Source organism: Syngnathus typhle, linkage group LG8, assembly GCF_033458585.1.
Source record: "Syngnathus typhle isolate RoL2023-S1 ecotype Sweden linkage group LG8, RoL_Styp_1.0, whole genome shotgun sequence".
Classification (NCBI taxonomy): Eukaryota; Metazoa; Chordata; class Actinopteri; order Syngnathiformes; family Syngnathidae; genus Syngnathus; species Syngnathus typhle.
This window is the reverse complement of record NC_083745.1, coordinates 16,043,306-16,068,928: the sequence shown is the minus strand read 5'-3', so window position 1 is coordinate 16,068,928 and position 25,623 is coordinate 16,043,306.

Here is a 25,623-nt window from a genome sequence, read left to right as displayed (position 1 = left end):
TTTATGTTTTATAAGCATTTTTAATTTTATTGCTTAAATCGCATTTTCTCGGCGAGCTGAGCACTTTTTCTGAATTGTGCCGCTCCCGTCACTCTGGTTAGGTTGGCATCGAAAAAAACGCTCTCGGGTGCTTTAGAGTGCCGAGTTTATCACTGCGCATGAAGAAATGACCACCTCCAACGTTTGGTTTATGTTTTATAAGCATTTTTAATTTTATTGCTTAAATCGCATTTTCTCGGCGAGCTGAGCACTTTTTCTGAATTGTGCCGCTCCCGTCACTCTGGTTAGGTTGGCATCGAAAAAAACGCTCTCGGGTGCTTTAGAGTGCCGAGTTTATCACTGCGCATGAAGAAATGACCACCTCCAACGTTTGGTTTATGTTTTATAAGCATTTTTAATTTTATTGCTTAAATCGCATTTTCTCGGCGAGCTGAGCACTTTTTCTGAATTGTGCCGCTCCCGTCACTCTGGTTAGGTTGGCATCGAAAAAAACGCTCTCGGGTGCTTTAGAGTGCCGAGTTTATCACTGCGCATGAAGAAATGACCACCTCCAACGTTTGGTTTATGCTTTATAAGCATTTTTAATTTTATTGCTTAAATCGCATTTTCTCGGCGAGCTGAGCACTTTTTCTGAATTGTGCCGCTCCCGTCACTCTGGTTAGGTTGGCATCGAAAAAAACGCTCTCGGGTGCTTTAGAGTGCCGAGTTTATCACTGCGCATTAAAAAATGACCACCTCCAACGTTTGGTTTATGTTTTATAAGCATTTTTAATTTTATTGCTTAAATCGCATTTTCTCGGCGAGCTGAGCACTTTTTCTGAATTGTGCCGCTCCCGTCACTCTGGTTAGGTTGGCATCGAAAAAAACGCTCTTGGGTGCTTTAGAGTGCCGAGTTTATCACTGCGCCTGAAGAAATGACCACCTCCAACGTTTGGTTTATGTTTTATAAGCATTTTTAATTTTATTGCTTAAATCGCATTTTCTCGGCGAGCTGAGCACTTTTTCTGTATTGTGGCGCTCCCGTCACTCTGGTTAGGTTGGCATCGAAAAAAACGCTCTCGGGTGCTTTAGAGTGCCGAGTTTATCACTGCGCATGAAGAAATTACCACCTTCAACGTTTGGTTTATGTTTTATAAGCATTTTTAATTTTATTGCTTAAATCGCATTTTCTCGGCGAGCTGAGCACTTTTTCTGAATTGTGCCGCTCCCGTCACTCTGGTTAGGTTGGCATCGAAAAAAACGCTCTCGGGTGCTTTAGAGTGCCGAGTTTATCACTGCGCATGAAGAAATGACCACCTCCAACGTTTGGTGTATGTTTTATAAGCATTTTTAATTTTATTGCTTAAATCGCATTTTCTCGGCGAGCTGAGCACTTTTTCTGAATTGTGCCGCTCCCGTCACTCTGGTTAGGTTGGCATCGAAAAAAACGCTCTCGGGTGCTTTAGAGTGCCGAGTTTATCACTGCGCATGAAGAAATGACCACCTCCAACGTTTGGTTTATGTTTTATAAGCATTTTTAATTTTATTGCTTAAATCGCATTTTCTCGGCGAGCTGAGCACTTTTTCTGAATTGTGCCGCTCCCGTCACTCTGGTTAGGTTGGCATCGAAAAAAACGCTCTCGGGTGCTTTAGAGTGCCGAGTTTATCACTGGGCATGAAGAAATGACCACCTCCAACGTTTGGTTTATGATTTATAAGCATTTTTAATTTTATTGCTTAAATCGCATTTTATCGGCGAGCTGAGCACTTTTTCTGAATTGTGCCGCTCCCGTCACTCTGGTTAGGTTGGCATCGAAAAAAACGCTCTCGGGTGCTTTAGAGTGCCGAGTTTATCACTGCGCATGAAGAAATGACCACCTCCAACGTTTGGTTTATGTTTTATAAGCATTTTTAATTTTATTGCTTAAATCGCATTTTCTCGGCGAGCTGAGCACTTTTTCTGAATTGTGCCGCTCCCGTCACTCTGGTTAGGTTGGCATCGAAAAAAACGCTCTCGGGTGCTTTAGAGTGCCGAGTTTATCACTGCGCATGAAGAAATGACCACCTCCAACGTTTGGTGTATGTTTTATAAGCATTTTTAATTTTATTGCTTAAATCGCATTTTCTCGGCGAGCTGAGCACTTTTTCTGAATTGTGCCGCTCCCGTCACTCTGGTTAGGTTGGCATCGAAAAAAACGCTCTCGGGTGCTTTAGAGTGCCGAGTTTATCACTGCGCATGAAGAAATGACCACCTCCAACGTTTGGTTTATGTTTTATAAGCATTTTTAATTTTATTGCTTAAATCGCATTTTCTCGGCGAGCTGAGCACTTTTTCTGAATTGTGCCGCTCCCGTCACTCTGGTTAGGTTGGCATCGAAAAAAACGCCCTCGGGTGCTTTAGAGTGCCGAGTTTATCACTGCGCATGAAGAAATGACCACCTCCATCGTTTGGTTTATGTTTTATAAGCATTTTTAATTTTATTGCTTAAATTGCATTTTCTCGGCGAGCTGAGCACTTTTTCTAAATTGTGCCGCTCCCGTCACTCTGGTTAGGTTGGCATCGAAAAAAACGCTCTCGGGTTCTTTAGAGTGCCGAGTTTATCACTGCGCATGAAGAAATGACCACCTCCAACGTTTGGTTTATGTTTTATAAGCATTTTTAATTTTATTGCTTAAATCGCATTTTCTCGGCGAGCTGAGCACTTTTTCTGAATTGTGCCGCTCCCGTCACTCTGGTTAGGTTGGCATCGAAAAAAACGCTCTCGGGTGCTTTAGAGTGCCGAGTTTATCACTGCGCATGAAGAAATGACCACCTCCAACGTTTGGTTTATGTTTTATAAGCATTTTTAATTTTATTGCTTAAATCGCATTTTCACGGCGAGCTGAGCACTTTTTCTGAATTGTGCCGCTCCCGTCACTCTGGTTAGGTTGGCATCGAAAAAAACGCTCTCGGGTGCTTTAGAGTGCCGAGTTTATCACTGCGCATGAAGAAATGACCACCTCCAACGTTTGGTTTATGTTTTATAAGCATTTTTAATTTTATTGCTTAAATCGCATTTTCTCGGCGAGCTGAGCACTTTTTCTGAATTGTGCCGCTCCCGTCACTCTGGTTAGGTTGGCATCGAAAAAAACGCTCTCGGGTGCTTTAGAGTGCCGAGTTTATCACTGCGCATGAAGAAATGACCACCTCCAACGTTTGGTTTATGTTTTATAAGCATTTTTAATTTTATTGCTTAAATCGCATTTTCTCGGCGAGCTGAGCACTTTTTCTGAATTGTGCCGCTCCCGTCACTCTGGTTAGGTTGGCATCGAAAAAAACGCTCTCGGGTGCTTTAGAGTGCCGAGTTTATCACTGCGCATGAAGAAATGACCACCTCCAACGTTTGGTTTATGTTTTATAAGCATTTTTAATTTTATTGCTTAAATCGCATTTTCTCGGCGAGCTGAGCACTTTTTCTGAATTGTGCCGCTCCCGTCACTCTGGTTAGGTTGGCATCGAAAAAAACGCTCTCGGGTGCTTTAGAGTGCCGAGTTTATCACTGCGCATGAAGAAATGACCACCTCCAACGTTTGGTTTATGTTTTATAAGCATTTTTAATTTTATTGCTTAAATCGCATTTTCTCGGCGAGCTGAGCACTTTTTCTGAATTGTGCCGCTCCCGTCACTCTGGTTAGGTTGGCATCGAAAAAAACGCTCTCGGGTGCTTTAGAGTGCCGAGTTTATCACTGCGCATGAAGAAATGACCACCTCCAACGTTTGGTTTATGTTTTATAAGCATTTTTAATTTTATTGCTTAAATCGCATTTTCTCGGCGAGCTGAGCACTTTTTCTGAAGTGTGCCGCTCCCGTCACTCTGGTTAGGTTGGCATCGAAAAAAACGCTCTCGGGTGCTTTAGAGTGCCGAGTTTATCACTGCGCATTAAAAAATGACCACCTCCAACGTTTGGTTTATGTTTTATAAGCATTTTTAATTTTATTGCTTAAATCGCATTTTCTCGGCGAGCTGAGCACTTTTTCTGAATTGTGCCGCTCCCGTCACTCTGGTTAGGTTGGCATCGAAAAAAACGCTCTTGGGTGCTTTAGAGTGCCGAGTTTATCACTGCGCCTGAAGAAATGACCACCTCCAACGTTTGGTTTATGTTTTATAAGCATTTTTAATTTTATTGCTTAAATCGCATTTTCTCGGCGAGCTGAGCACTTTTTCTGAATTGTGCCGCTCCCGTCACTCTGGTTAGGTTGGCATCGAAAAAAACGCTCTCGGGTGCTTTAGAGTGCCGAGTTTATCACTGCGCATGAAGAAATGACCACCTCCAACGTTTGGTTTATGTTTTATAAGCATTTTTAATTTTATTGCTTAAATCGCATTTTCTCGGCGAGCTGAGCACTTTTTCTGAATTGTGCCGCTCCCGTCACTCTGGTTAGGTTGGCATCGAAAAAAACGCTCTCGGGTGCTTTAGAGTGCCGAGTTTATCACTGCGCATGAAGAAATGACCACCTCCAACGTTTGGTTTATGTTTTATAAGCATTTTTAATTTTATTGCTTAAATCGCATTTTCTCGGCGAGCTGAGCACTTTTTCTGAATTGTGCCGCTCCCGTCACTCTGGTTAGGTTGGCATCGAAAAAAACGCTCTCGGGTGCTTTAGAGTGCCGAGTTTATCACTGCGCATGAAGAAATGACCACCTCCAACGTTTGGTTTATGTTTTATAAGCATTTTTAATTTTATTGCTTAAATCGCATTTTCTCGGCGAGCTGAGCACTTTTTCTGAATTGTGCCGCTCCCGTCACTCTGGTTAGGTTGGCATCGAAAAAAACGCTCTCGGGTGCTTTAGATTGCCGAGTTTGTCACTGCGCATGAAGAAATGACCACCTCCAACGTTTGGTTTATGTTTTATAAGCATTTTTAATTTTATTGCTTAAATCGCATTTTCTCGGCGAGCTGAGCACTTTTTCTGAATTGTGCCGCTCCCGTCAATCTGGTTAGGTTGGCATCGAAAAAAACGCTCTCGGGTGCTTTAGAGTGCCGAGTTTATCACTGCGCATGAAGAAATGACCACCTCCAACGTTTGGTTTATGTTTTATAAGCATTTTTAATTTTATTGCTTCATTTTCTCGGCGAGCTGAGCACTTTTTCTGAATTGTGCCGCTCCCGTCACTCTGGTTAGGTTGGCATCGAAAAAAACGCTCTCGGGTGCTTTAGAGTGCCGAGTTTATCACTGCGCATGAAGAAATTACCACCTCCAACGTTTGGTTTATGTTTTATAAGCATTTTTAATTTTATTGCTTAAATCGCATTTTCTCGGCGAGCTGAGCACTTTTTCTGAATTGTGCCGCTCTCGTCACTCTGGTTAGGTTGGCATCGAAAAAAACGCTCTCGGGTGCTTTAGAGTGCCGAGTTTATCACTGCGCATGAAGAAATGACCACCTCCAACGTTTGGTTTATGTTTTAGAAGCATTTTTAATTTTATTGCTTAAATCGCATTTTCTCGGCGAGCTGAGCACTTTTTCTGAATTGTGCCGCTCCCGTCACTCTGGTTAGGTTGGCATCGAAAAAAACGCTCTCGGGTGCTTTAGAGGGCCGAGTTTATCACTGCGCATGAAGAAATGACCACCTCCAACGTTTGGTTTATGTTTTATAAGCATTTTTAATTTTATTGCTTAAATCGCATTTTCTCGGCGAACTGAGCACTTTATCTGAATTGTGCCGCTCCCGTCACTCTGGTTAGGTTGGCATAGAAAAAGACGCTCTCGGGTGCTTTAGAGTGCCGAGTTTATCACTGCGCATGAAGAAATGACCACCTCCAACGTTTGGTTTATGTTTTATAAGCATTTTTAATTTTATTGCTTAAATCGCATTTTCTCAGCGAGCTGAGCACTTTTTCTGAATTGTGCCGCTCCCGTCACTCTGGTTAGGTTGGCATCGAAAAAAACGCTCTCGGGTGCTTTAGAGTGCCGAGTTTATCACTGCGCATGAAGAAATGACCACCTCCAACGTTTGGTTTATGTTTTATAAGCATTTTTAATTTTATTGCTTAAATCGCATTTTCTCGGCGAGCTGAGCACTTTTTCTGAATTGTGCCGCTCCCGTCACTCTGGTTAGGTTGGCATCGAAAAAAACGCTCTCGGGTGCTTTAGAGTGCCGAGTTTATCACTGCGCATGAAGAAATGACCACCTCCAACGTTTGGTTTATGTTTTATAAGCATTTTTAATTTTATTGCTTAAATTGCATTTTCTCGGCGAGCTGAGCACTTTTTCTGAATTGTGCCGCTCCCGTCACTCTGAGGTTGGCATCGAAAAAAACGCTCTCGGGTGCTTTAGAGTGCCGAGTTTATCACTGCGCATGAAGAAATGACCACCTCCAACGTTTGGTTTATGTTTTATAAGCATTTTTAATTTTATTGCTTAAATCGCATTTTCTCGGCGAGCTGAGCACTTTTTCTGAATTGTGCCGCTCCCGTCACTCTGATTAGGTTGGCATCGAAAAAAACGCTCTCGGGTGCTTTAGAGTGCCGAGTTTATCACTGCGCATGAAGAAATGACCACCTCCAACGTTTGGTTTATGTTTTATAAGCATTTTTAATTTTATTGCTTAAATCGCATTTTCTCGGCGAGCTGAGCACTTTTTCTGAAATGTGCCGCTCCCGTCACTCTGGTTAGGTTGGCATCGAAAAAAACGCTCTCGGGTGCTTTAGAGTGCCGAGTTTATCACTGCGCATGAAGAAATGACCACCTCCAACGTTTGGTTTATTTTTTATAAGCATTTTTAATTTTATTGCTTAAATCGCATTTTCTCGGCGAGCTGAGCACTTTTTCTGAATTGTGCCGCTCCCGTCACTCTGGTTAGGTTGGCATCGAAAAAAACGCTCTCGGGTGCTTTAGAGTGCCGAGTTTATCACTGCGCATGAAGAAATGACCACCTCCAACGTTTGGTTTATGTTTTATAAGCATTTTTAATTTTATTGCTTAAATCGCATTTTCTCGGCGAGCTGAGCACTTTTTCTGAATTGTGCCGCTCCCGTCACTCTGAGGTTGGCATCGAAAAAAACGCTCTCGGGTGCTTTAGAGTGCCGAGTTTATCACTGCGCATGAAGAAATGACCACCTCCAACGTTTGGTTTATGTTTTATAAGCATTTTTAATTTTATTGCTTAAATTGCATTTTCTCGGCGAGCTGAGCACTTTTTCTGAATTGTGCCGCTCCCGTCACTCTGAGGTTGGCATCGAAAAAAACGCTCTCGGGTGCTTTAGAGTGCCGAGTTTATCACTGCGCATGAAGAAATGACCACCTCCAACGTTTGGTTTATGTTTTATAAGCATTTTTAATTTTATTGCTTAAATCGCATTTTCTCGGCGAGCTGAGCACTTTTTCTGAATTGTGCCGCTCCCGTCACTCTGATTAGGTTGGCATCGAAAAAAACGCTCTCGGGTGCTTTAGAGTGCCGAGTTTATCACTGCGCATGAAGAAATGACCACCTCCAACGTTTGGTTTATGTTTTATAAGCATTTTTAATTTTATTGCTTAAATCGCATTTTCTCGGCGAGCTGAGCACTTTTTCTGAAATGTGCCGCTCCCGTCACTCTGGTTAGGTTGGCATCGAAAAAAACGCTCTCGGGTGCTTTAGAGTGCCGAGTTTATCACTGCGCATGAAGAAATGACCACCTCCAACGTTTGGTTTATTTTTTATAAGCATTTTTAATTTTATTGCTTAAATCGCATTTTCTCGGCGAGCTGAGCACTTTTTCTGAATTGTGCCGCTCCCGTCACTCTGGTTAGGTTGGCATCGAAAAAAACGCTCTCGGGTGCTTTAGAGTGCCGAGTTTATCACTGCGCATGAAGAAATGACCACCTCCAACGTTTGGTTTATGTTTTATAAGCATTTTTAATTTTATTGCTTAAATCGCATTTTCTCGGCGAGCTGAGCACTTTTTCTGAATTGTGCCGCTCCCGTCACTCTGAGGTTGGCATCGAAAAAAACGCTCTCGGGTGCTTTAGAGTGCCGAGTTTATCACTGCGCATGAAGAAATGACCACCTCCAACGTTTGGTTTATGTTTTATAAGCATTTTTAATTTTATTGCTTAAATCGCATTTTCTCGGCGAGCTGAGCACTTTTTCTGAATTGTGCCGCTCCCGTCACTCTGGTTAGGTTGGCATCGAAAAAAAACGCTCTCGGGTGCTTTAGAGTGCCGAGTTTATCACTGCGCATGAAGAAATGACCACCTACAACGTTTGGTTTATGTTTTATAAGCATTTTTAATTTTATTGCTTAAATCGCATTTTCTCGGCGAGCTGAGCACTTTTTCTGAAATGTGCCGCTCCCGTCACTCTGGTTAGGTTGGCATCGAAAAAAACGCTCTCGGGTGCTTTAGAGTGCCGAGTTTATCACTGCGCATGAAGAAATGACCACCTCCAACGTTTGGTTTATTTTTTATAAGCATTTTTAATTTTATTGCTTAAATCGCATTTTCTCGGCGAGCTGAGCACTTTTTCTGAATTGTGCCGCTCCCGTCACTCTGGTTAGGTTGGCATCGAAAAAAACGCTCTCGGGTGCTTTAGAGTGCCGAGTTTATCACTGCGCATGAAGAAATGACCACCTCCAACGTTTGGTTTATGTTTTATAAGCATTTTTAATTTTATTGCTTAAATCGCATTTTCTCGGCGAGCTGAGCACTTTTTCTGAATTGTGCCGCTCCCGTCACTCTGGTTAGGTTGGCATCGAAAAAAACGCTCTCGGGTGCTTTAGAGTGCCGAGTTTATCACTGCGCATGAAGAAATGACCACCTCCAACGTTTGGTTTATGTTTTATAAGCATTTTTAATTTTATTGCTTAAATCGCATTTTCTCGGCGAGCTGAGCGCTTTTTCTGAATTGTGCCGCTCCCGTCACTCTGGTTAGGTTGGCATCGAAAAAAACGCTCTCGGGTGCTTTAGAGTGGCGAGTTTATCACTGCGCATGAAGAAATGACCACCTCCAACGTTTGGTTTATGTTTTATAAGCATTTTTAATTTTATTGCTTAAATCGCATTTTCTCGGCGAGCTGAGCACTTTTTCTGAATTGTGCCGCTCCCGTCACTCTGGTTAGGTTGGCATCGAAAAAAACGCTCTCGGGTGCTTTAGAGTGCCGAGTTTATCACTGCGCATGAAGAAATGACCACCTCCAACGTTTGGTTTATGTTTTATAAGCATTTTTAATTTTATTGCTTACCGTTTTTTTCCATGTATAGTGCGCAAAATTTTACTAATTTATTGTCCTAAAATCCGGGGTGCGCATTATACATGGGTACAAAAAAAAAAAAAAAAAAAAATTTTTTTTTTATTTTTTTTTTTTTTTTTTTTTTTAAGTCGCAATAATCGTCACACACGCAGGGAGGCAATGGGTCCCATTTTTATAGTCTTTGGTATGGTCTTAACTAGGCTGGATGTAATTTTTTTTGTTGGCGTTGATTTCTCCGACTGCCCGTAAACGCACCACCGCGCTTCGTGCGCGCACGGGACAGCAAACGAGCAGGTGATCGAGCAAGCGTCTGATACGAGAGCATTGCGGTCGCATGGAGCGTGTTTGAAGTGAACAGCAGAGAAGAAAGGCAAAGTGTTGTGAAATAAAATGCACAGAGCGGATGCGCAAGACACGTCAGCTATATAAAGAGCGAGAGTTGTTTTCTTCCTATTAGTTTCAATTCACAGTTTAATTAGCAGTTTCAATCAGCAAATAGCAAAATGCGTATTACAGGTAATATTTTATTTCACAACACTTTGCCTTGTTCCTTTGGTCTCTGCTGTTCATCCTAAAACACAAAGGCGCTCTTTAAGCAATGCGACAGTGAGCGCCCGGCGCGCTGCGGTTGCGCGACCGCACCAAATTAAGCTCCCTGCGCAGTGCGCACTGAGGTCCACTTAAATTTTAGAAAGTACATCAGGACTTTAAAAATATCTTCTAAATTTCAGCGACGGCTCTGTCACAATAATCGGCCAGCCCGGTGCAGTTGGGCGGTCGGCGGCGCGCTACGGTTGAGCGTTCTCTCGCACGCTCTCTCTCTCGCTCTCGCACACACGCAAACCGGATATCATACGGAGGCCGCCATTACAGATGCGCAGAACGGATGAGCAAGACACGTCAGCTATATAAAGAGCGAGAGTTCTCTACCTAAATCCGTATTACAGGTAATATTTTATTTCACAACACTTTGCCTTGTTCCTTTCTTCTCTGCTGTTCACTTCAAACACGCTCCATGCGCACGGAGCGCGGTGGTGCGTTTATGGGCAGTCGGAGAAATCAACGCCAACAAAAAAAATTACATCCAGCCTAGTTAAGACTATACCAAAGACTATAAAAATGGGACCCATTGCCTCCCTGCGTGTGTGACGATCATTGGGACTTAAAAAAAAAAAAAAAAAAATTTTTTTTTTAAAAAAATTCATAAAAATTCGGTGCGTATTATACATGGGTACAAGCTTTTTTCCAGCATCAGCATGCCATTTTTAGGGGTGCGTACTATACATGGGGGCGCACTATACACGGAAAAAAACGGTATATCGCGTTTTCTCGGCGAGCTGAGCGCTTTTTCTGAATTGTGCCGCTCCCGTCATTCTGGTTAGGTTGGCATCGAAAAAAACGCTCTCGGGTGCTTTAGAGTGCCGAGTTTATCACTGCGCATGAAGAAATGACCACCTCCAACGTTTGGTTTATGTTTTATAAGCATTTTTAATTTTATTGCTTAAATCGCATTTTCTCGGCGAGCTGAGCGCTTTTTCTGAATTGTGCCGCTCCCGTCACTCTGGTTAGGTTGGCATCGAAAAAAACGCTCTCGGGTGCTTTAGAGTGGCGAGTTTATCACTGCGCATGAAGAAATGACCACCTCCAACGTTTGGTTTATGTTTTATAAGCATTTTTAATTTTATTGCTTAAATCGCATTTTCTCGGCGAGCTGAGCACTTTTTCTGAATTGTGCCGCTCCCGTCACTCTGGTTAGGTTGGCATCGAAAAATACGCTCTCGGGTGCTTTAGAGTGCCGAGTTTATCACTGCGCATGAAGAAATGACCACCTCCAACGTTTGGTTTATGTTTTATAAGCATTTTTAATTTTATTGCTTAAATCGCATTTTCTCGGCGAGCTGAGCACTTTTTCTGAATTGTGCCGCTCCCGTCACTCTGGTTAGGTTGGCATCGAAAAAAACGCTCTCGGGTGCTTTAGAGTGCCGAGTTTATCACTGCGCATGAAGAAATGACCACCTCCAACGTTTGGTTTATGTTTTATAAGCATTTTTAATTTTATTGCTTAAATTGCATTTTCTCGGCGAGCTGAGCACTTTTTCTGAATTGTGCCGCTCCCGTCACTCTGGTTAGGTTGGCATCGAAAAAAACGCTCTCGGGTGCTTTAGAGTGCCGAGTTTATCACTGGGCATGAAGAAATGACCACCTCCAACGTTTGGTTTATGTTTTATAAGCATTTTTAATTTTATTGCTTAAATCGCATTTTCTCGGCGAGCTGAGCACTTTTTCTGAATTGTGCCGCTCCCGTCACTCTGGTTAGGTTGGCATCGAAAAAAACGCTCTCGGGTGCTTTAGAGTGCCGAGTTTATCACTGCGCATGAAGAAATGACCACCTCCAACGTTTGGTTTATGTTTTATAAGCATTTTTAATTTTATTGCTTAAATCGCATTTTCTCGGCGAGCTGAGCACTTTTTCTGAATTGTGCCGCTCCCGTCACTCTGGTTAGGTTGGCATCGAAAAAAACGCTCTCGGGTGCTTTAGAGTGCCGAGTTTATCACTGCGCATGAAGAAATGACCACCTCCAACGTTTGGTTTATGTTTTACAAGCATTTTTAATTTTATTGCTTAAATCGCATTTTCTCGGCGAGCTGAGCACTTTTTCTGAATTGTGCCGCTCCCGTCACTCTGGTTAGGTTGGCATCGAAAAAAACGCTCTCGGGTGCTTTAGAGTGCCGAGTTTATCACTGCGCATGAAGAAATGACCACCTCCAACGTTTGGTGTATGTTTTATAAGCATTTTTAATTTTATTGCTTAAATCGCATTTTCTCGGCGAGCTGAGCACTTTTTCTGAATTGTGCCGCTCCCGTCACTCTGGTTAGGTTGGCATCGAAAAAAACGCTCTCGGGTGCTTTAGAGTGCCGAGTTTATCACTGCGCATGAAGAAATGACCACCTCCAACGTTTGGTTTATGTTTTATAAGCATTTTTAATTTTATTGCTTGAATCGCATTTTCTCGGCGAGCTGAGCACTTTTTCTGAATTGTGCCGCTCCCGTCACTCTGGTTAGGTTGGCATCGAAAAAAACGCTCTCGGGTGCTTTAGAGTGCCGAGTTTATCACTGGGCATGAAGAAATGACCACCTCCAACGTTTGGTTTATGTTTTATAAGCATTTTTAATTTTATTGCTTAAATCGCATTTTCTCGGCGAGCTGAGCACTTTTTCTGAATTGTGCCGCTCCCGTCACTCTGAGGTTGGCATCGAAAAAAACGCTCTCGGGTGCTTTAGAGTGCCGAGTTTATCACTGCGCATGAAGAAATGACCACCTCCAACGTTTGGTTTATGTTTTATAAGCATTTTTAATTTTATTGCTTAAATCGCATTTTCTCGGCGAGCTGAGCACTTTTTCTGAATTGTGCCGCTCCCGTCACTCTGGTTAGGTTGGCATCGAAAAAAACGCTCTCGGGTGCTTTAGAGTGCCGAGTTTATCACTGCGCATTAAAAAATGACCACCTCCAACGTTTGGTTTATGTTTTATAAGCATTTTTAATTTTATTGCTTAAATCGCATTTTCTCGGCGAGCTGAGCACTTTTTCTGAATTGTGCCGCTCCCGTCACTCTGGTTAGGTTGGCATCGAAAAAAACGCTCTTGGGTGCTTTAGAGTGCCGAGTTTATCACTGCGCCTGAAGAAATGACCACCTCCAACGTTTGGTTTATGTTTTATAAGCATTTTTAATTTTATTGCTTAAATCGCATTTTCTCGGCGAGCTGAGCACTTTTTCTGAATTGTGCCGCTCCCGTCACTCTGGTTAGGTTGGCATCGAAAAAAACGCTCTCGGGTGCTTTAGAGTGCCGAGTTTATCACTGCGCAGGAAGAAATGACCACCTCCAACGTTTGGTTTATGTTTTATAAGCATTTTTAATTTTATTGCTTAAATCGCATTTTCTCGGCGAGCTGAGCACTTTTTCTGAATTGTGCCGCTCCCGTCACTCTGGTTAGGTTGGCATCGAAAAAAACGCTCTCGGGTGCTTTAGAGTGCCGAGTTTATCACTGCGCATGAAGAAATGACCACCTCCAACGTTTGGTTTATGTTTTATAAGCATTTTTAATTTTATTGCTTAAATCGCATTTTCTCGGCGAGCTGAGCACTTTTTCTGAATTGTGCCGCTCCCGTCACTCTGGTTAGGTTGGCATCGAAAAAAACGCTCTCGGGTGCTTTAGAGTGCCGAGTTTATCACTGCGCATGAAGAAATGACCACCTCCAACGTTTGGTTTATGTTTTATAAGCATTTTTAATTTTATTGCTTAAATCGCATTTTCTCGGCGAGCTGAGCACTTTTTCTGAATTGTGCCGCTCGCGTCACTCTGGTTAGGTTGGCATCGAAAAATACGCTCTCGGGTGCTTTAGAGTGCCGAGTTTATCACTGCGCATGAAGAAATGACCACCTCCAACGTTTGGTTTATGTTTTATAAGCATTTTTAATTTTATTGCTTAAATCGCATTTTCTCGGCGAGCTGAGCACTTTTTCTGAATTGTGCCGCTCCCGTCACTCTGGTTAGGTTGGCATCGAAAAAAACGCTCTCGGGTGCTTTAGAGTGCCGAGTTTATCACTGCGCATGAAGAAATGACCACCTCCAACGTTTGGTTTATGTTTTATAAGCATTTTTAATTTTATTGCTTAAATTGCATTTTCTCGGCGAGCTGAGCACTTTTTCTGAATTGTGCCGCTCCCGTCACTCTGGTTAGGTTGGCATCGAAAAAAACGCTCTCGGGTGCTTTAGAGTGCCGAGTTTATCACTGGGCATGAAGAAATGACCACCTCCAACGTTTGGTTTATGTTTTATAAGCATTTTTAATTTTATTGCTTAAATCGCATTTTCTCGGCGAGCTGAGCACTTTTTCTGAATTGTGCCGCTCCCGTCACTCTGGTTAGGTTGGCATCGAAAAAAACGCTCTCGGGTGCTTTAGAGTGCCGAGTTTATCACTGCGCATGAAGAAATGACCACCTCCAACGTTTGGTTTATGTTTTATAAGCATTTTTAATTTTATTGCTTAAATCGCATTTTCTCGGCGAGCTGAGCACTTTTTCTGAATTGTGCCGCTCCCGTCACTCTGGTTAGGTTGGCATCGAAAAAAACGCTCTCGGGTGCTTTAGAGTGCCGAGTTTATCACTGCGCATGAAGAAATGACCACCTCCAACGTTTGGTTTATGTTTTACAAGCATTTTTAATTTTATTGCTTAAATCGCATTTTCTCGGCGAGCTGAGCACTTTTTCTGAATTGTGCCGCTCCCGTCACTCTGGTTAGGTTGGCATCGAAAAAAACGCTCTCGGGTGCTTTAGAGTGCCGAGTTTATCACTGCGCATGAAGAAATGACCACCTCCAACGTTTGGTGTATGTTTTATAAGCATTTTTAATTTTATTGCTTAAATCGCATTTTCTCGGCGAGCTGAGCACTTTTTCTGAATTGTGCCGCTCCCGTCACTCTGGTTAGGTTGGCATCGAAAAAAACGCTCTCGGGTGCTTTAGAGTGCCGAGTTTATCACTGCGCATGAAGAAATGACCACCTCCAACGTTTGGTTTATGTTTTATAAGCATTTTTAATTTTATTGCTTGAATCGCATTTTCTCGGCGAGCTGAGCACTTTTTCTGAATTGTGCCGCTCCCGTCACTCTGGTTAGGTTGGCATCGAAAAAAACGCTCTCGGGTGCTTTAGAGTGCCGAGTTTATCACTGGGCATGAAGAAATGACCACCTCCAACGTTTGGTTTATGTTTTATAAGCATTTTTAATTTTATTGCTTAAATCGCATTTTCTCGGCGAGCTGAGCACTTTTTCTGAATTGTGCCGCTCCCGTCACTCTGAGGTTGGCATCGAAAAAAACGCTCTCGGGTGCTTTAGAGTGCCGAGTTTATCACTGCGCATGAAGAAATGACCACCTCCAACGTTTGGTTTATGTTTTATAAGCATTTTTAATTTTATTGCTTAAATCGCATTTTCTCGGCGAGCTGAGCACTTTTTCTGAATTGTGCCGCTCCCGTCACTCTGGTTAGGTTGGCATCGAAAAAAACGCTCTCGGGTGCTTTAGAGTGCCGAGTTTATCACTGCGCATTAAAAAATGACCACCTCCAACGTTTGGTTTATGTTTTATAAGCATTTTTAATTTTATTGCTTAAATCGCATTTTCTCGGCGAGCTGAGCACTTTTTCTGAATTGTGCCGCTCCCGTCACTCTGGTTAGGTTGGCATCGAAAAAAACGCTCTTGGGTGCTTTAGAGTGCCGAGTTTATCACTGCGCCTGAAGAAATGACCACCTCCAACGTTTGGTTTATGTTTTATAAGCATTTTTAATTTTATTGCTTAAATCGCATTTTCTCGGCGAGCTGAGCACTTTTTCTGAATTGTGCCGCTCCCGTCACTCTGGTTAGGTTGGCATCGAAAAAAACGCTCTCGGGTGCTTTAGAGTGCCGAGTTTATCACTGCGCAGGAAGAAATGACCACCTCCAACGTTTGGTTTATGTTTTATAAGCATTTTTAATTTTATTGCTTAAATCGCATTTTCTCGGCGAGCTGAGCACTTTTTCTGAATTGTGCCGCTCCCGTCACTCTGGTTAGGTTGGCATCGAAAAAAACGCTCTCGGGTGCTTTAGAGTGCCGAGTTTATCACTGCGCATGAAGAAATGACCACCTCCAACGTTTGGTTTATGTTTTATAAGCATTTTTAATTTTATTGCTTAAATCGCATTTTCTCGGCGAGCTGAGCACTTTTTCTGAATTGTGCCGCTCCCGTCACTCTGGTTAGGTTGGCATCGAAAAAAACGCTCTCGGGTGCTTTAGAGTGCCGAGTTTATCACTGCGCATGAAGAAATGACCACCTCCAACGTTTGGTTTATGTTTTATAAGCATTTTTAATTTTATTGCTTAAATCGCATTTTCTCGGCGAGCTGAGCACTTTTTCTGAATTGTGCCGCTCCCGTCACTCTGGTTAGGTTGGCATCGAAAAAAACGCTCTCGGGTGCTTTAGATTGCCGAGTTTGTCACTGCGCATGAAGAAATGACCACCTCCAACGTTTGGTTTATGTTTTATAAGCATTTTTAATTTTATTGCTTAAATCGCATTTTCTCGGCGAGCTGAGCACTTTTTCTGAATTGTGCCGCTCCCGTCAATCTGGTTAGGTTGGCATCGAAAAAAACGCTCTCGGGTGCTTTAGAGTGCCGAGTTTATCACTGCGCATGAAGAAATGACCACCTCCAACGTTTGGTTTATGTTTTATAAGCATTTTTAATTTTATTGCTTCATTTTCTCGGCGAGCTGAGCACTTTTTCTGAATTGTGCCGCTCCCGTCACTCTGGTTAGGTTGGCATCGAAAAAAACGCTCTCGGGTGCTTTAGAGTGCCGAGTTTATCACTGCGCATGAAGAAATTACCACCTCCAACGTTTGGTTTATGTTTTATAAGCATTTTTAATTTTATTGCTTAAATCGCATTTTCTCGGCGAGCTGAGCACTTTTTCTGAATTGTGCCGCTCTCGTCACTCTGGTTAGGTTGGCATCGAAAAAAACGCTCTCGGGTGCTTTAGAGTGCCGAGTTTATCACTGCGCATGAAGAAATGACCACCTCCAACGTTTGGTTTATGTTTTAGAAGCATTTTTAATTTTATTTCTTAAATCGCATTTTCTCGGCGAGCTGAGCACTTTTTCTGAATTGTGCCGCTCCCGTCACTCTGGTTAGGTTGGCATCGAAAAAAACGCTCTCGGGTGCTTTAGAGGGCCGAGTTTATCACTGCGCATGAAGAAATGACCACCTCCAACGTTTGGTTTATGTTTTATAAGCATTTTTAATTTTATTGCTTAAATCGCATTTTCTCGGCGAACTGAGCACTTTATCTGAATTGTGCCGCTCCCGTCACTCTGGTTAGGTTGGCATAGAAAAAGACGCTCTCGGGTGCTTTAGAGTGCCGAGTTTATCACTGCGCATGAAGAAATGACCACCTCCAACGTTTGGTTTATGTTTTATAAGCATTTTTAATTTTATTGCTTAAATCGCATTTTCTCAGCGAGCTGAGCACTTTTTCTGAATTGTGCCGCTCCCGTCACTCTGGTTAGGTTGGCATCGAAAAAAACGCTCTCGGGTGCTTTAGAGTGCCGAGTTTATCACTGCGCATGAAGAAATGACCACCTCCAACGTTTGGTTTATGTTTTATAAGCATTTTTAATTTTATTGCTTAAATCGCATTTTCTCGGCGAGCTGAGCACTTTTTCTGAATTGTGCCGCTCCCGTCACTCTGGTTAGGTTGGCATCGAAAAAAACGCTCTCGGGTGCTTTAGAGTGCCGAGTTTATCACTGCGCATGAAGAAATGACCACCTCCAACGTTTGGTTTATGTTTTATAAGCATTTTTAATTTTATTGCTTAAATTGCATTTTCTCGGCGAGCTGAGCACTTTTTCTGAATTGTGCCGCTCCCGTCACTCTGAGGTTGGCATCGAAAAAAACGCTCTCGGGTGCTTTAGAGTGCCGAGTTTATCACTGCGCATGAAGAAATGACCACCTCCAACGTTTGGTTTATGTTTTATAAGCATTTTTAATTTTATTGCTTAAATCGCATTTTCTCGGCGAGCTGAGCACTTTTTCTGAATTGTGCCGCTCCCGTCACTCTGATTAGGTTGGCATCGAAAAAAACGCTCTCGGGTGCTTTAGAGTGCCGAGTTTATCACTGCGCATGAAGAAATGACCACCTCCAACGTTTGGTTTATGTTTTATAAGCATTTTTAATTTTATTGCTTAAATCGCATTTTCTCAGCGAGCTGAGCACTTTTTCTGAAATGTGCCGCTCCCGTCACTCTGGTTAGGTTGGCATCGAAAAAAACGCTCTCGGGTGCTTTAGAGTGCCGAGTTTATCACTGCGCATGAAGAAATGACCACCTCCAACGTTTGGTTTATTTTTTATAAGCATTTTTAATTTTATTGCTTAAATCGCATTTTCTCGGCGAGCTGAGCACTTTTTCTGAATTGTGCCGCTCCCGTCACTCTGGTTAGGTTGGCATCGAAAAAAACGCTCTCGGGTGCTTTAGAGTGCCGAGTTTATCACTGCGCATGAAGAAATGACCACCTCCAACGTTTGGTTTATGTTTTATAAGCATTTTTAATTTTATTGCTTAAATCGCATTTTCTCGGCGAGCTGAGCACTTTTTCTGAATTGTGCCGCTCCCGTCACTCTGAGGTTGGCATCGAAAAAAACGCTCTCGGGTGCTTTAGAGTGCCGAGTTTATCACTGCGCATGAAGAAATGACCACCTCCAACGTTTGGTTTATGTTTTATAAGCATTTTTAATTTTATTGCTTAAATCGCATTTTCTCGGCGAGCTGAGCACTTTTTCTGAATTGTGCCGCTCCCGTCACTCTGGTTAGGTTGGCATCGAAAAAAAACGCTCTCGGGTGCTTTAGAGTGCCGAGTTTATCACTGCGCATGAAGAAATGACCACCTACAACGTTTGGTTTATGTTTTATAAGCATTTTTAATTTTATTGCTTAAATCGCATTTTCTCGGCGAGCTGAGCACTTTTTCTGAAATGTGCCGCTCCCGTCACTCTGGTTAGGTTGGCATCGAAAAAAACGCTCTCGGGTGCTTTAGAGTGCCGAGTTTATCACTGCGCATGAAGAAATGACCACCTCCAACGTTTGGTTTATTTTTTATAAGAATTTTTAATTTTATTGCTTAAATCGCATTTTCTCGGCGAGCTGAGCACTTTTTCTGAATTGTGCCGCTCCCGTCACTCTGGTTAGGTTGGCATCGAAAAAAACGCTCTCGGGTGCTTTAGAGTGCCGAGTTTATCACTGCGCATGAAGAAATGACCACCTCCAACGTTTGGTTTATGTTTTATAAGCATTTTTAATTTTATTGCTTAAATCGCATTTTCTCGGCGAGCTGAGCACTTTTTCTGAATTGTGCCGCTCCCGTCACTCTGGTTAGGTTGGCATCGAAAAAAACGCTCTCGGGTGCTTTAGAGTGCCGAGTTTATCACTGCGCATGAAGAAATGACCACCTCCAACGTTTGGTTTATGTTTTATAAGCATTTTTAATTTTATTGCTTAAATCGCATTTTCTCGGCGAGCTGAGCGCTTTTTCTGAATTGTGCCGCTCCCGTCACTCTGGTTAGGTTGGCATCGAAAAAAACGCTCTCGGGTGCTTTAGAGTGGCGAGTTTATCACTGCGCATGAAGAAATGACCACCTCCAACGTTTGGTTTATGTTTTATAAGCATTTTTAATTTTATTGCTTAAATCGCATTTTCTCGGCGAGCTGAGCACTTTTTCTGAATTGTGCCGCTCCCGTCACTCTGGTTAGGTTGGCATCGAAAAAAACGCTCTCGGGTGCTTTAGAGTGCCGAGTTTATCACTGCGCATGAAGAAATGACCACCTCCAACGTTTGGTTTATGTTTTATAAGCATTTTTAATTTTATTGCTTATATCGCGTTTTCTCGGCGAGCTGAGCGCTTTTTCTGAATTGTGCCGCTCCCGTCACTCTGGTTAGGTTGGCATCGGAAAAAACGCTCTCGGGTGCTTTAGAGTGCCGAGTTTATCACTGCGCATGAAGAAATGACCACCTCCAACGTTTGGTTTATGTTTTATAAGCATTTTTAATTTTATTGCTTAAATCGCATTTTCTCGGCGAGCTGAGCGCTTTTTCTGAATTGTGCCGCTCCCGTCACTCTGGTTAGGTTGGCATCGAAAAAAACGCTCTCGGGTGCTTTAGAGTGGCGAGTTTATCACTGCGCATGAAGAAATGACCACCTCCAACGTTTGGTTTATGTTTTATAAGCATTTTTAATTTTATTGCTTAAATCGCATTTTCTCGGCGAGCTGAGCACTTTTTCTGAATTGTGCCGCTCCCGTCACTCTGGTTAGGTTGGCATCGAAAAAAACGCTCTCGGGTGCTTTAGAGTGCCGAGTTTATCACTGCGCATGAAGAAATGACCACCTCCAACGTTTGGTTTATGTTTTATAAGCATTTTTAATTTTATTGCTTAAATCGCATTTTCTCGGCGAGCTGAGCACTTTTTCTGAATTGTGCCGCTCCCGTCACTCTGGTTAGGTTGGCATCGAAAAAAACGCTCTCGGGTGCTTTAGAGTGCCGAGTTTATCACTGCGCATGAAGAAATGACCACCTCCAACGTTTGGTTTATGTTTTATAAGCATTTTTAATTTTATTGCTTAAATTGCATTTTCTCGGCGAGCTGAGCACTTTTTCTGAATTGTGCCGCTCCCGTCACTCTGGTTAGGTTGGCATCGAAAAAAACGCTCTCGGGTGCTTTAGAGTGCCGAGTTTATCACTGGGCATGAAGAAATGACCACCTCCAACGTTTGGTTTATGTTTTATAAGCATTTTTAATTTTATTGCTTAAATCGCATTTTCTCGGCGAGCTGAGCACTTTTTCTGAATTGTGCCGCTCCCGTCACTCTGGTTAGGTTGGCATCGAAAAAAACGCTCTCGGGTGCTTTAGAGTGCCGAGTTTATCACTGCGCATGAAGAAATGACCACCTCCAACGTTTGGTTTATGTTTTATAAGCATTTTTAATTTTATTGCTTAAATCGCATTTTCTCGGCGAGCTGAGCACTTTTTCTGAATTGTGCCGCTCCCGTCACTCTGGTTAGGTTGGCATCGAAAAAAACGCTCTCGGGTGCTTTAGAGTGCCGAGTTTATCACTGCGCATGAAGAAATGACCACCTCCAACGTTTGGTTTATGTTTTACAAGCATTTTTAATTTTATTGCTTAAATCGCATTTTCTCGGCGAGCTGAGCACTTTTTCTGAATTGTGCCGCTCCCGTCACTCTGGTTAGGTTGGCATCGAAAAAAACGCTCTCGGGTGCTTTAGAGTGCCGAGTTTATCACTGCGCATGAAGAAATGACCACCTCCAACGTTTGGTGTATGTTTTATAAGCATTTTTAATTTTATTGCTTAAATCGCATTTTCTCGGCGAGCTGAGCACTTTTTCTGAATTGTGCCGCTCCCGTCACTCTGGTTAGGTTGGCATCGAAAAAAACGCTCTCGGGTGCTTTAGAGTGCCGAGTTTATCACTGCGCATGAAGAAATGACCACCTCCAACGTTTGGTTTATGTTTTATAAGCATTTTTAATTTTATTGCTTAAATCGCATTTTCTCGGCGAGCTGAGCACTTTTTCTGAATTGTGCCGCTCCCGTCACTCTGGTTAGGTTGGCATCGAAAAAAACGCTCTCGGGTGCTTTAGAGTGCTGAGTTTATCACTGGGCATGAAGAAATGACCACCTCCAACGTTTGGTTTATGTTTTATAAGCATTTTTAATTTTATTGCTTAAATCGCATTTTCTCGGCGAGCTGAGCACTTTTTCTGAATTGTGCCGCTCCCGTCACTCTGGTTAGGTTGGCATCGAAAAAAACGCTCTCGGGTGCTTTAGAGTGCCGAGTTTATCACTGCGCATGAAGAAATGACCACCTCCAACGTTTGGTTTATGTTTTATAAGCATTTTTAATTTTATTGCTTAAATCGCATTTTCTCGGCGAGCTGAGCACTTTTTCTGAATTGTGCCGCTCCCGTCACTCTGGTTAGGTTGGCATCGAAAAAAACGCTCTCGGGTGCTTTAGAGTGCCGAGTTTATCACTGCGCATGAAGAAATGACCACCTCCAACGTTTGGTGTATGTTTTATAAGCATTTTTAATTTTATTGCTTAAATCGCATTTTCTCGGCGAGCTGAGCACTTTTTCTGAATTGTGCCGCTCCCGTCACTCTGGTTAGGTTGGCATCGAAAAAAACGCTCTCGGGTGCTTTAGAGTGCCGAGTTTATCACTGCGCATGAAGAAATGACCACCTCCAACGTTTGGTTTATGTTTTATAAGCATTTTTAATTTTATTGCTTAAATCGCATTTTCTCGGCGAGCTGAGCACTTTTTCTGAATTGTGCCGCTCCCGTCACTCTGGTTAGGTTGGCATCGAAAAAAACGCCCTCGGGTGCTTTAGAGTGCCGAGTTTATCACTGCGCATGAAGAAATGACCACCTCCATCGTTTGGTTTATGTTTTATAAGCATTTTTAATTTTATTGCTTAAATTGCATTTTCTCGGCGAGCTGAGCACTTTTTCTAAATTGTGCCGCTCCCGTCACTCTGGTTAGGTTGGCATCGAAAAAAACGCTCTCGGGTTCTTTAGAGTGCCGAGTTTATCACTGCGCATGAAGAAATGACCACCTCCAACGTTTGGTTTATGTTTTATAAGCATTTTTAATTTTATTGCTTAAATCGCATTTTCTCAGCGAGCTGAGCACTTTTTCTGAATTGTGCCGCTCCCGTCACTCTGGTTAGGTTGGCATCGAAAAAAACGCTCTCGGGTGCTTTAGAGTGCCGAGTTTATCACTGCGCATGAAGAAATGACCACCTCCAACGTTTGGTTTATGTTTTATAAGCATTTTTAATTTTATTGCTTAAATCGCATTTTCACGGCGAGCTGAGCACTTTTTCTGAATTGTGCCGCTCCCGTCACTCTGGTTAGGTTGGCATCGAAAAAAACGCTCTCGGGTGCTTTAGAGTGCCGAGTTTATCACTGCGCATGAAGAAATGACCACCTCCAACGTTTGGTTTATGTTTTATAAGCATTTTTAATTTTATTGCTTAAATCGCATTTTCTCGGCGAGCTGAGCACTTTTTCTGAATTGTGCCGCTCCCGTCACTCTGGTTAGGTTGGCATCGAAAAAAACGCTCTCGGGTGCTTTAGAGTGCCGAGTTTATCACTGCGCATGAAGAAATGACCACCTCCAACGTTTGGTTTATGTTTTATAAGCATTTTTAATTTTATTGCTTAAATTGCATTTTCTCGGCGAGCTGAGCACTTTTTCTGAATTGTGCCGCTCCCGTCACTCTGAGGTTGGCATCGAAAAAAACGCTCTCGGGTGCTTTAGAGTGCCGAGTTTATCACTGCGCATGAAGAAATGACCACCTCCAACGTTTGGTTTATGTTTTATAAGCATTTTTAATTTTATTGCTTAAATCGCATTTTCTCGGCGAGCTGAGCACTTTTTCTGAATTGTGCCGCTCCCGTCACTCTGATTAGGTTGGCATCGAAAAAAACGCTCTCGGGTGCTTTAGAGTGCCGAGTTTATCACTGCGCATGAAGAAATGACCACCTCCAACGTTTGGTTTATGTTTTATAAGCATTTTTAATTTTATTGCTTAAATCGCATTTTCTCGGCGAGCTGAGCACTTTTTCTGAAATGTGCCGCTCCCGTCACTCTGGTTAGGTTGGCATCGAAAAAAACGCTCTCGGGTGCTTTAGAGTGCCGAGTTTATCACTGCGCATGAAGAAATGACCACCTCCAACGTTTGGTTTATTTTTTATAAGCATTTTTAATTTTATTGCTTAAATCGCATTTTCTCGGCGAGCTGAGCACTTTTTCTGAATTGTGCCGCTCCCGTCACTCTGGTTAGGTTGGCATCGAAAAAAACGCTCTCGGGTGCTTTAGAGTGCCGAGTTTATCACTGCGCATGAAGAAATGACCACCTCCAACGTTTGGTTTATGTTTTATAAGCATTTTTAATTTTATTGCTTAAATCGCATTTTCTCGGCGAGCTGAGCACTTTTTCTGAATTGTGCCGCTCCCGTCACTCTGAGGTTGGCATCGAAAAAAACGCTCTCGGGTGCTTTAGAGTGCCGAGTTTATCACTGCGCATGAAGAAATGACCACCTCCAACGTTTGGTTTATGTTTTATAAGCATTTTTAATTTTATTGCTTAAATCGCATTTTCTCGGCGAGCTGAGCACTTTTTCTGAATTGTGCCGCTCCCGTCACTCTGGTTAGGTTGGCATCGAAAAAAAACGCTCTCGGGTGCTTTAGAGTGCCGAGTTTATCACTGCGCATGAAGAAATGACCACCTACAACGTTTGGTTTATGTTTTATAAGCATTTTTAATTTTATTGCTTAAATCGCATTTTCTCGGCGAGCTGAGCACTTTTTCTGAAATGTGCCGCTCCCGTCACTCTGGTTAGGTTGGCATCGAAAAAAACGCTCTCGGGTGCTTTAGAGTGCCGAGTTTATCACTGCGCATGAAGAAATGACCACCTCCAACGTTTGGTTTATTTTTTATAAGCATTTTTAATTTTATTGCTTAAATCGCATTTTCTCGGCGAGCTGAGCACTTTTTCTGAATTGTGCCGCTCCCGTCACTCTGGTTAGGTTGGCATCGAAAAAAACGCTCTCGGCTGCTTTAGAGTGCCGAGTTTATCACTGCGCATGAAGAAATGACCACCTCCAACGTTTGGTTTATGTTTTATAAGCATTTTTAATTTTATTGCTTAAATCGCATTTTCTCGGCGAGCTGAGCGCTTTTTCTGAATTGTGCCGCTCCCGTCACTCTGGTTAGGTTGGCATCGAAAAAAACGCTCTCGGGTGCTTTAGAGTGGCGAGTTTATCACTGCGCATGAAGAAATGACCACCTCCAACGTTTGGTTTATGTTTTATAAGCATTTTTAATTTTATTGCTTAAATCGCATTTTCTCGGCGAGCTGAGCACTTTTTCTGAATTGTGCCGCTCCCGTCACTCTGGTTAGGTTGGCATCGAAAAAAACGCTCTCGGGTGCTTTAGAGTGCCGAGTTTATCACTGCGCATGAAGAAATGACCACCTCCAACGTTTGGTTTATGTTTTATAAGCATTTTTAATTTTATTGCTTATATCGCGTTTTCTCGGCGAGCTGAGCGCTTTTTCTGAATTGTGCCGCTCCCGTCACTCTGGTTAGGTTGGCATCGAAAAAAACGCTCTCGGGTGCTTTAGAGTGCCGAGTTTATCACTGCGCATGAAGAAATGACCACCTCCAACGTTTGGTTTATGTTTTATAAGCATTTTTAATTTTATTGCTTAAATCGCATTTTCTCGGCGAGCTGAGCGCTTTTTCTGAATTGTGCCGCTCCCGTCACTCTGGTTAGGTTGGCATCGAAAAAAACGCTCTCGGGTGCTTTAGAGTGGCGAGTTTATCACTGCGCATGAAGAAATGACCACCTCCAACGTTTGGTTTATGTTTTATAAGCATTTTTAATTTTATTGCTTAAATCGCATTTTCTCGGCGAGCTGAGCACTTTTTCTGAATTGTGCCGCTCCCGTCACTCTGGTTAGGTTGGCATCGAAAAAAACGCTCTCGGGTGCTTTAGAGTGCCGAGTTTATCACTGCGCATGAAGAAATGACCACCTCCAACGTTTGGTTTATGTTTTATAAGCATTTTTAATTTTATTGCTTAAATCGCATTTTCTCGGCGAGCTGAGCACTTTTTCTGAATTGTGCCGCTCCCGTCACTCTGGTTAGGTTGGCATCGAAAAAAACGCTCTCGGGTGCTTTAGAGTGCCGAGTTTATCACTGCGCATGAAGAAATGACCACCTCCAACGTTTGGTTTATGTTTTATAAGCATTTTTAAT